The sequence below is a fragment of the Poecilia reticulata genome, chromosome 3 (genome assembly GCF_904066995.2).
Source record: "Poecilia reticulata chromosome 3, P_reticulata-male-v2, whole genome shotgun sequence".
NCBI classification, from domain to species: Eukaryota; Metazoa; Chordata; class Actinopteri; order Cyprinodontiformes; family Poeciliidae; genus Poecilia; species Poecilia reticulata.
In genome coordinates this window covers 19,176,068-19,187,720 of record NC_088832.1, presented here as the reverse complement: position 1 = coordinate 19,187,720, position 11,653 = coordinate 19,176,068, and the positions used below count along the sequence as shown (strand labels likewise).

The 11,653-nt window shown below is 38.4% G+C and overlaps 1 long non-coding RNA gene across 1 annotated transcript; it reads left to right on the top strand.

The window, feature by feature from the left end:
* The first annotated feature begins 1,355 nt into the window (after positions 1 to 1,355).
* LOC103462497 (uncharacterized) lies at positions 1,356 to 9,483 on the top strand. Its single transcript, XR_014086903.1, has 2 exons — positions 1,356 to 5,819; positions 7,394 to 9,483. It is a non-coding gene; the product is annotated as an uncharacterized LOC103462497 (long non-coding RNA).
* Positions 9,484 to 11,653: the final 2,170 nt, after the last annotated feature.

Sequence of the window (11,653 nt, the reverse complement as noted above, 5' to 3'; positions counted from 1 at the left end):
TCACTACTCTTGACCTTATGAATCATTCATGTATGAAACACTCACATGAAACTCGGTAAGCTGGTTTGGTCATTGAAATTTCCAACAAATTGATTTCATCATCAAATCTGACCTTTTAGTTGTGTCTACCTACATCAAAAAAGCTCCTACTGGAATCTTGTGACTAGCCAAAACAATTTGTAACTCCAGGACTGATGAAATCCCTGTTTGTTCATAATGCAGGAATAATACTTTGACCCTGGAATGTTTTGTTCAAAGAATATACTTTTTACTACCACTGAAATGAATGAACATTTTTCTGAAATAATCCATGATTAGTTGATGGGCTGCACAGAAGAGAAGTTGTTGATAGTGTTGACTTGCACTAAGAAGGAGTGAAGCATGGAAAGATTATTCCAGTTTTTGGTTCTGGAATAATCTAGAGTGGAAAATCACCCAACATTGAATAAACGGGCCATGTAAACCAGCCACTCCCTTCTGACTACAGAATGGGTTTTAAGCCAGAATAGCAGCTTTCATGGTTGGATTTCTTCATCCTTCAGCGAGACGTGTTGCGGTTCATTGGGAGACGCTGAGATCTGAGCCACAGTGAAGTTTTCTGATTCTGAGTTGAGGAACTGACCCATTCAAATGTCAAATTTGGAAACTTTTTTTCTTCTCCCAAACTTTACTCCTTAAACTAGCATAAAATATCAGACCTCAAGACAAGGTCAAAAACTTTTGATAAAAGTTAGACTTTAGAAAATATCTTGATTGACCATTTGTTATTTATTTTGATAGAAGTATATTGTTGACTTTTTATCTGGACTGACACTATGAAGTCAATTTTAATTTAAATGTTAATGCTATGGTTTTGAGTTTGCAGAAAACATTTATTTCAACCGGAAGAGTTTTTGTTAAGATATTGTGTTGATCTTGGGAGATCCTCCACAGAATTTAGGACTTGAAAACGTTGTGGCGGATCCGTGTCTGAAAATACTGATTCATGCTCTCTGATCCTTGTAGGACAGTCTGAGGTTGACAAATCCTGCTTTTGTCATCTGCTGTGTAATCATTCTGCAGACAAACATCTCACAGAGGTACAACAAATAACAAGAATAATCTGTTACCTGCTCAAACCTTTCCAAACAGAAACCAATGTTTGTTAAGCTAAATCAAAACTTTGATGCCAACATTTTTCCATGGTTTTATGTTTTTATTTTTGAATCACAGTTTAAATATGATTGATTAGTTGGAAATAATTCCTCTACAGCAGTTTATGATTATATTAGGTTTAATGGGTCTGAGGCCGTTAAAAAGCTGACTAATGGTCTTCAGGCATGTTGACGCAATTTAGTACAAATTAAAGTCCCAAGCAAAGAAGACAGGGGAAAAAATTAGGATTTATAGTAATTTAATCTCGCTGTGTTTTACAATAACTTCATTTTCAACACAAACAGTTTTTCTGTGGCTGAAATGGATTTGCATGAAGACTAAATAAATCAAGTCTAAGTTCTTCTCTGCTGAGCTTTGATGTCGAGTTTTCCATTGTTATTGCGGAAGAGCCATGTGGTGTTTGTGTGCAGTTTGCAAACGAGATCTACAGCCAAGATCTGGGTCACTTGTAAGACATACGGAGCAGAATTCAAACAGAAAGTGATGAAAATTAAAAAAAAATAAAATAAATAAAAATAGAAGAGCATGTTCAGGAAAGACAGGTAAGGCCGTCCAAGTGGAGGAATTTCAGATGTTTTTAAATGAAATTGACCATGGTCTAGGACTAACAGAGCAAAAATGTTGTTGATATTAACACAACAGAGTTTTGAGCTCCTCGTTAATCAAATAATTGCTGTAAAAATAGAATGAATAGAAAGAAACAAACTTTTCACAATGCTGTTGAAAACATTTACAGTACCGTTCACATTTATTTTCATTGTAAAGATTGTTTCTTGACCAAGTTTTGCCAACCGATTTCATCCAGGCAAAGCTTGTGGCACAAAATCAAAGGATCAACAGAGCCAGCCATCCCAAGATGGAAAAGGAAAGTCAGTGTATCTCATGAGGTAGTTAATTATTGTGTTCATTTTTATCATCTCCAGCTCCCTTGAACAAAATTTCCATGCCAAAAAGTTGATGACACAAACGTCTTCCCTTCTATAGGAATATCTTTTATGTCCAGTTTAAAAACATAACCACAAAACAACTCCCAGATCAACCAGTCTTTGGTAGAAAACGTTGCCTCTTTTACAAATGTTATGACTGATGAATGTATTGTTCCCATTAAGCACAAAATGAAAAATCTTCCTTTGGCAGCTAAAAATCTCTGCAAAGCCATTGAACAGATAATTAAACGAGACAGTCATGCTCTGAATAAGCCAAAGCATTCGTGGATGTTTTTATGGCAATCCGCCGTGAAGCAATTCATCCCCATTGATGTTTTAATTTTAAAATTTTGATTGATAATCTGCGTATTGTCGTCAGTCTTAGATCCCCCGGCGTATGTCACAGGCTGTGTTCCTCCTTGGGAATTAGTTTTATTCCTGGCTCATGACAAAGAAACCACACAGGGAAAGCTCAGGAGTCTTCTTCAGGGAAATGATGAGTAATCTTTGTTGATGGAGCGTATTCAGCCAAGTGGCACACAGAAACGCTTTCTGGCACTGGAAATATAAACGTGTCATATAGCGGTTGAAGGTATGGTCCCACAAAAGGTTTTTCTTTCTTTCTTGCGATGCACTATAGTTCTTGGAAAAGCCATTTCAAGATCCACATGTTGAAAACTTGCAGATTTATTTGATCAAAACCTTACACCGTGGCATAAAACAGTCCTCTTAGTTTAGACGACATTCTCTTCTCCATGTTCAAATAGATTTAAACTTGTGCTAATGTGAAAAAAGTAACGAAAGGCTGCAAGTCCTGTGATCTATTGTGATTTTCAACATTGATCCTCACAGAGGGTCACAATAATTTAGCACATTCCTAACATACAACCAAGTATTTGAAGGACCCTTATCCTTCAAAGGGTCAAAACTGAAGGATATCCAGTTTTGGCAATTTGGAAAAAGAATTGTTAATTATATGAACACTTAGAGTTGCACTAAGACAATTTGATTGTGAAATTAATCATAAATTTGATACAGGTTACATTGTTCGTGTTCTTTCTTTTCCTTCATCCTATCAATCACTCTTCAGTGCTCACAACATATTTTAAACCTTTTCAATGCTTAAAATACATCAATGCTGATCTGACCACCAGATATTGGAGATATTACTCTCTAGTAACATATGTGTCATATAATGTAAATCAACATCGACTTGGAATACAATTATGAGGAGATTGAACTGTCTACTTTAAACTGTCATAAGGTTGACTTTGTTTTTTATTGACCACACAGAAATGCTCAACCACAGGTAGCAATTCTCCAGTCTCTACTTTTTTTTTTTTTAACAGCCAGCTAAACTTTTCCACTGAATGCTTTGGGATTCCTTAAAGTCAGAAATAGCTCTCTGTTGCAAAGCCGCCTCATTAGCCTAGTATTTGTCTGGGGATACGTTCATAAAATGCTGCACGGCTACATTAACCGGCTGTCAGAAACGGAGTGTGAAGACGGAGAACCTCGTTATAGATGCTGTAACAAAGGCCTCACTCATAGCCCAGTTTGGGAATCTGTCATCACACGGTGAAGATGACACAAAATCACACGCCAGTAATGGATGGCTGCTTCTTTTGTGCCTTTTCTGTCCTCCATGATGAACAGTTGAGTCCAATAAGTAGCACAAGAGTTTGTCGGCACTTTGTTCCAAGTGGAACAGCAAGAGAAGCGGAAAGTTCAGAAGAAGTAAACAAAGCCTGAGTGCCAGTGGGATTGTCTGTTTATAAAGCTCTGCCCTCAGACGGCTTGTGCAAGAGCTAAAGGAGTACTACAGAAACTCTGGAGCCACTGGAGAACATTTGATGTATTAAGGTTACAAGACAAATGTGTACTTCCTTTTCACAACAACTGTACAGTAAAAAAAACAACAACCCAACACTAACTAATGGAGAAGTATGATTTATTACTGCAGAGGTTTCCTTTGCAGAACTTCACTGGAATCTGTCTGCTGTCAGTTCTTACTACTTGCATTTTTGACAAAGCTGTGCACAAATAGGGAATAGTAGGCCTTCTAACTCATTTCCATCTCCTATGTTGGACTTTTCCTCTGAGGAATACTTGATGAAGAAAAAACAATAACATTAAAATATGTTTTAGATGGAGTATTATCGGCAATCCCAAAGCCATGATGGACAATATCAAGGAAACAACAAAAAAAGAAAAAATAAGAAAATGCTATAATTCGCTTTTAATATTTGTACATTATGATTAGGTAATTCTGATTGACCTGGTTTAACTTTTGTGCATTTTGCCGTCTTCTGCCAGATGTTTTGCGAGCTCTAGTGAGAGTGAATGCATATTTGCAATACAACTCCAGTGTAGTAAACAGACGGGGAAAAGAGAAATAAAAAAAGCTCACTACTAGCTTCTTCTCCCCTTTTTTGAGGGTGGAAAGTAAACATTGAAGAGCTCAAGAGTTTCTGTTTCCAGTGAATACTCTCTTCAGATTATCTTGACAATTCTTGTTTCTGAGAAAAAGAGATTCCCTTTCCCATAACTACTAACCTCAACTTTTTGTGGCAGCCATTTATTATAAAGAACTCAAAATAGTATGCAGTGCAGATGTGAAGCATCAGTCTGACTTGATGAAAGACAAAACAGCTTTTACCTTTTGGTAAAAGCTTTAGAATTACAGTACATTTTCAGAGAAAAAGTAATGCATTTAGTATTTGGTATATTTATTTCTCTAATGCTGAAGGGTTTTGACCAGCTGACTCTAAGCAGGAATGCATACTTTGGAAATATTTCTATTTGATTCATGCCATGTCTGCGATTGTATGAAAACATTTACCTCTCCTTTTAGTCTTCAATCATTGAGTGATGCTGTCATTTCTATTCAGCTTTTGAACACATAAATCACCATTTTGTTTTAGAGATTTCTGGTTTAACATAGTTCAAAAAGGGGCTGTAACTGCAGACGATTAATTGTTAACACTTGTGGTTCTACTAATTATGTCACGGTTTATTATTGTTAGAGTCTATGGTTACAATGGTCTTGGAGTTGTAAGATAGCAAGATTCGCGGTTTCTGCACAACTGGGCAATTTTGATTTAGATTGTGTATTTTTTTTGTATCTTTTTCATTTTTTAATGGCAGTTGGCAAACAACTTTTAGGTGCATTACCACCACCTTCCAGATTGCAGTATTGATCTTTTCAATTTTGAGTTAACCTGTTGGAACCATTTTCAACCAATCATTACCCCCTGACCTGTATCCACCATCACTGATTGGCTATTGTCACCTGCAGGGCGTTGACATCGGAGAACTTGTGGACGCTGGAATTATGCTAGTTTTAGTGGCAACTTTGTGAAACTGCAGCGATAGACCTAGAGTTAAAATGCTGAAGTGGGTAAAAATATAAGACTGCTTTCGGAATTTAGCACTTGGTGCTATCAAACTGTGCAACCTTTCTGCAGCTAATGCGCCAATTGAAAGAGCTTCTTCTGTAGTTACTCTGTTTAAAGATGGCCCCAGAAACCGCGTTGGCCTGCCGCTCCTGTCAAGTTCGATGGATATGCGTTCAGGACCAACACGGAATAGACGGACATCAGCAACATTGCGTCCTCTTTGACAGTTATTGGAGAAATTTGACTCAACCATGTGCTGATCACTGATCACAAGGGGAAGTTTTAGTTCAGGAGAGGACTAAAGTTGTTCTTTCCAGCCTACAGTCTACTCAGCATCAAGGTAAGCACCAAAATTCAAACGTTGTAGAAGCAGCTTTTCATATGTGTGTGCCCACTGACTGTGTAAAATAGAGTACGTGGTTGTTATGGAGCCTGTCTGAATGTTTGGGGAGGCTGGGTGACGTATCACCTGTACTGGCTCTAATCTTCCTGTGGTTGCTGGTTGTTGGTTTGTAGATTTTTTTTTTAAAGGTGATTCTAAATTTCTTGAAATATAGTCATGTTGTGCTTCTTGCTCCATATAGCACCATTGAACGGGTTTTTGCGTGTTGTGGCGGTTTTTAAAGGATTTTTGGGCTGGAAATGATGATCTGGCATTACTGCTTGCCATATTCAGTTATTATTGCTATTAAAGTTTTTTTAAAATTTGGATTCATTTTGTCATGCTAGTTTGGAAGCTCATTTTGTGTTAATTAATCTCCCTCGCTAGGTTTTCATTCTACCAGAAATCCTCCACATCTCCTCTGATCAGTTCATCTGGCTCATTTGTCATTTTCCACCCCTGTCTCCTCAGTATTTAAGCTCTTGGTTGTCATTGTTTCTTGCTGGATTCTTCCACTACACTGCCTATGCTCTCCATGACCTACTCCTCCTGTGAGTTTCCTGAACTTCAAAGCTCTCCATATTGTTCATTTTCAAAGAACTCTTTATTATTATTCTTTTTATGCCACTGTTGGTTTCTGTCCCTCACTAGCCACTTCATGGCCGTCCATTGCTATTTCTGTGTTGCCAATTCAAATTCCTAATACCCCAAGACTCCCCTTTCCCATGCTTTTAATGTCATCTGCTGTCATGCTGGCACTGACTCCTCCTGCCAAGACAAATGTCAGACTGAGCATCACAGCCCAAGTTCAAGCTGGTGATGGTGGCGAGTTTGTTGTAGTTGGGCCTGGAAACTCCCTCTGAGCTTCTTCTCACACAGTGGGACTGAATGGGATCTGGGAAAGGTTTGCTTCCCAGATAAGTTGAGTGTTGGTGCCCTCTTCCCTTTAAATGCCTTGGTATGTTTTGCAAAGAAAAGATACTTTTAACTAGATTTATTTCCTCATTAAACAGTTTGTTTATTTGAACGCAAGACCATACTTTGTCGGCCATTGTTAAACACCTAATATTATTTCTATTTTTGGCTCATACTGGCATTGTTTTTATGTGGAGACATCACATCTAGACAGCTGTGATAAATGTATATTTGCTTTTTCTATGTAATTGTGCTAAAAAAATTTTTCACTCCATAGGAATGTTTCTCTTTGTGTATCTGGACTTTAAATAACATGGCCTGTTTCTTGTCAAGACGGTCCATTAATTTGTTATCATAGCATAAAACGCAAGCCAGAAATATAGTTTACTGACAATAATAGTAAAGGTTTAAGGGATAGTTGTGTTTGTAATAAAACCTATACTTAAAGCCAGGTTTAGTCTCCGCTCAAAAAGGGGAATAGCAAAACCAAACTAAAAACAAAACAAAAAAAAACCTGTCTCTCCACAAACCATAATTCATATTTTGGGAGTGGTGGCTGCAGCCTGACGTCTTAGCAAACTGTCTCAGTTACTCAGTGTGGTGTTTTCCTGTTGTAGGGAGTAACGGGAGATAAAACTGCTGACCAACAGACTGTCCTAACAGGCCTGCTGACGCAATCCATCTTCAAGTTGACCTGAAAATGCTGCTTTAGCTGGGATGCTTTCCTGGAACCAGTGAGCTGTGTTGAGTGAGAAACAAGTCTCTAGGTGCTGTCAGTGTGAGGGTGTTGTGCAGTTTTTCTCAATGGAAAGAAAGTTGTGGTGTTTTCAGATATTTGCGAGATTTCTCTTTCTTGGAAACCTGCTAAAACACAATTCCTAAATATTTTTTCAATGGCAAAGAATCCAGTTAATATACTTAATCTATAAGCTGCAATAAATATGAAAAAAATCAATGGATTTTAAGTCTAAAGCTCATTATTTATCACTGTCTGTCTGCTCCTGACAGTCTTTCTGTTGCTCCCAGCTGTGGTATCTTCCAGGAAAAAGAGCGAGGGTTGCTGTGCGATGACGGCTATGGTGCTTTTGTGGGTTTTTGTGTTCAGCTGTGCCCTGACGGAGACCGACTCTACCACCTGCTTTCAGTTTCTCACGTAACACAGCAATATAACTGTAACAAGTTCAGCTTGACAGTCGGCTATTTAACATGTTTCTGCTTTTCTTGAAAACTTATGTTTGTTTTTTTTGCAGTGGTCCTTGAAAGCAAATATTTGATTAATAAGTATAACAGACGTCCATTAAAAACACAAGTCATGGATTTGTTGAAGGAGACGCATGGCTGTTTTTACAAGTTGATACAAAAGTAAACCTCTTGACCACAAACTTTTAAAATGTACTATTTATTTACTCCCCTACACTTTCTTATGGATGCAGTTTCACATGCAGTCCGTCTTCTACCGACACAGTTGTCGTCAGTCGTGAAACTGGTTCTTGGAGAAATGATTAAAAAGTCCAAACATGAGAGGCAGGTGATTGATGGATTCAAGAGGCTTTTATACACATAGAAGAACTGAATGTGTTGCAGAACCCAGACAGACAATAGAAAAAATTCAAAGCACTGAAGAAACTTTTTAAAACAGCCAAAATAACATTACTTGAGACTAGACTGAAAGACAAAGTGTATAGACGGAAAAAGAGGGAGAGGGAGCGACAAGGTTATGTATACACTGTCCGGATGACGAGACCCAGGTGGAAACAATGAATACAAGAACTGAAAAGCACAGGTACTAAAATAGGAGAAAAGAAACACTGATTAAACAAAAGATGAATTGAAATGAACAACACTAAGTACAAGAAGAACCAAGCAGAATAAACTGAACACCCCACAACAAAATGATTTGAACACATGCATTTCAGTCAGACGATGTGATATGGCAGACTCATGTTGACAACTAAAGCTCTGAAATGCTCCCTGTAGCTTTGAGGCTCTTGTGGAAAAAATGTCTAATTGACAAAGATTCAAGTTTGTGGAAAGTGTTTTCTTTTTTTTTTTTTTTTTTTATTATTTTTTTTCTTCTCTCCACGCTGGAGACTAAATGTCCAATCAGTTTATATACAAGACAGATGCTGCCCTGAGTGCAGTTTTGCCATCTGCAATGCAGCCTCTGGTAGATCCTACAATCTAATGTTGATGTAGACAATGTTAGATGTGCTAAATATATCGAAGGGACATTTTTTTTTAAATTGCAGCTGAGTGTTATGGAAAAACTTGCCCTCTGTCAGACACATGTTCAGACAGAAGGTCAGACACGTTTCTGTCTTTTTTTCTTTTTTTTTTTTTGGGACAATTTTTATTAAAGGCAAGAGTGTTTTGTTCTTCCAAGCCTGGGTTTTCTTTTTCATTTTATTGGTAGGTGTCAAAAACTCACTGGTAGTCATCTAGCATTGGCATATATAAGTGTTGAAACAGGACTGGCCGTCAAAAGTATGCTGTGCATGTTTGCTTAAGGACAATGTTATCAGAGTAAAGCCAGGTTCAACTGATTTTGCTCTGTGTCTGTATCTTGCATCAGGCAGAAGTTTTAAGAGAACAAAAATGATTCAATCCTGTAAAAATTCTGCTTAGCTGTGAGACAAACTGAGACGCTGCTGATGCTCCTTTCCTCTCCACAGGATCAGTCATCTTCCATGAGTGTGTTTGGGGGGGGGGGAACAAAACCAGTTTGACTTTATGCCTGTTTTCCCATCTGTTTTCCCATGGAACCCAGTCTGTAACAGGAAATTTACCATTAGCAACCAAACCGAGAAACCGTTTGTCTTGATCTATGAATAATTGTTATGAGGACACACAACTGTGCATTTTGGAAGATGTCAAAATTGAATAATTACTAGTTAATTATTTGGCGTTTGTTGCGCATCTTTGTGCTTTTCATTTTGCTTGTCTGAAATGGTAAAACTCAAACAGTGGTCGGGTTGCAGATTTGTCCCAGTGGAGAGTCTTTGGGTTTGTGTGCACAGGTGCTGTCCGTCCTTTCACTCTTTGCGGACACTTGTCACACAACTGCATAGCTTTCCAATGCGGACATGTAATTATGTTGCTCTAAAACACTGTAACTGCTCATTATATTGCTTTGATTTTGACCCGAATTCTGCATTGTGGAACTCTTGGAAGGACACAGCAGAGAAAAGCAACACACACATCTCTGCCTTGTCTCAGCAAACACAGCCATTTCATCATGCCCACATCACTCCTCTCTGTCTGAACTCTCTTGGTCAAACAAACCCAGCAGGTCAGTGCAGTGGTCAGTTTATGTTGAACTCTGCAATCCAAGCACTGATTTGAAGCTCAAAGATCGCTCTGGTCGGCGTTGCTGTCTGTGAACTCCGATGTCGATGTATTTTCATCAGAGTTCCCTGCCTGTGAAAATGTCAGCCGAAGTTTACAAGTGTGTAAACTGTGGCTGCAATCATTCTTCACTATAGCCAACTGGAAAATACCCCGATATAATTATTCCACAGAGATGAGTTTACAGCTGGCATAAATCTAAACTAATTGAGTGGAGTTTGTGCTCCTGTATTCTTCCAATTTAACAGCTGTAAACGTCTGTGTTTATGCAATTGTAATCTTAAATGTTTTTAAAATATGAAAGAAGAAATTCTCAAATTATTGACCACCAGATGGGGCTGTAGCCTAAATATGACTTGTCTGCTTCAATAGCTAGGTCATGCTGACAAAAACCTTTGCGAGGCAAACCAGCACAGACAGAACACAAACTATTCACAGAGTTTTTGTTGTGGTGGGGTAACGTCGAGGTCTAGGGGAGGATAATTTTTTATATTTCTTCAAAAGAAAAGCCATACTTCTTTAGTTAGTTTTGCTTTCAGAGATGAATCAGCAAGCCTAACCCTCTAACGGGAACCTTGCCAGTTTGCACACACCTTGCAGTAATGCCATTTAAACCCCCAAAAGGATGACATGACCCTAAATGGGACGATGTTTATGTCTTCACTTTATAACTAGTTTGACCTTGTAGTGACATCTCGGCTCTTTTCTGTCTTCTTTAGTTGAGTGGTACAACATTTCCTTGACAGCAAAGCACTTTTCACTCCACTTCTAAAATAAACATTTGATCTGTTGTTCCCCTTTTAAAGCGTGCCTCGTCTTTTAAAGCTCAAGCGGCTCCAGCGCCTGCTCTTTTGCATTACTGCGGAATGATCGCAGATCTTATCTGGTCGTATTTTTCTGTCACAGTGCAATTTATGTGAACTTGAAAATGCTTTTTACTTCTAGAATAGTGACTACAAACTAAAAATGCTAGTGCCCTGAGCTCAAACTCTCAAATCATGTATTGTGCCAACTACAGATGTTTGTTCCTTTTTAAAATTGACTTCTTTTGAGCTTTATATTATGCTATTAAGTTATTCCCTCATCAAAAACATACCTGGAGTGTTGCTTTGATTCATTCTTGCATGTTCTTGAATATCCTGTGGAAGCCATTCAGGGGTGCCTAAAGGCTTGTTCTCATCACCCTATTTCCGCAAAGCTCCTCCTTAGAGCTACAGTCGCCAGCCTAGCTCCCACCTCACAGAGCACCCCACCTCACTCTGCTCCTCCAGACTAGCGGCAGCAGCAATTAGCAAACATCTGGTGGAACTCCAAGTCTGCTGAGCTCATCATGCAAACTACTTCTTAGTACAGCGATCCTAAGAATGGTCATAAACAGTATTATAAATAGCATTGTTGTGATTATATGCTGAAGGTGGAGTGTCAGAATAGGAGTTTCTTAAAGAGACAGAGGCCCAAATTCAAGGCGTCAAATTTTTTTGTTACGCTTGATGTATGCACTTTTATAACAACTGAAAGTGACGCAGTTACTT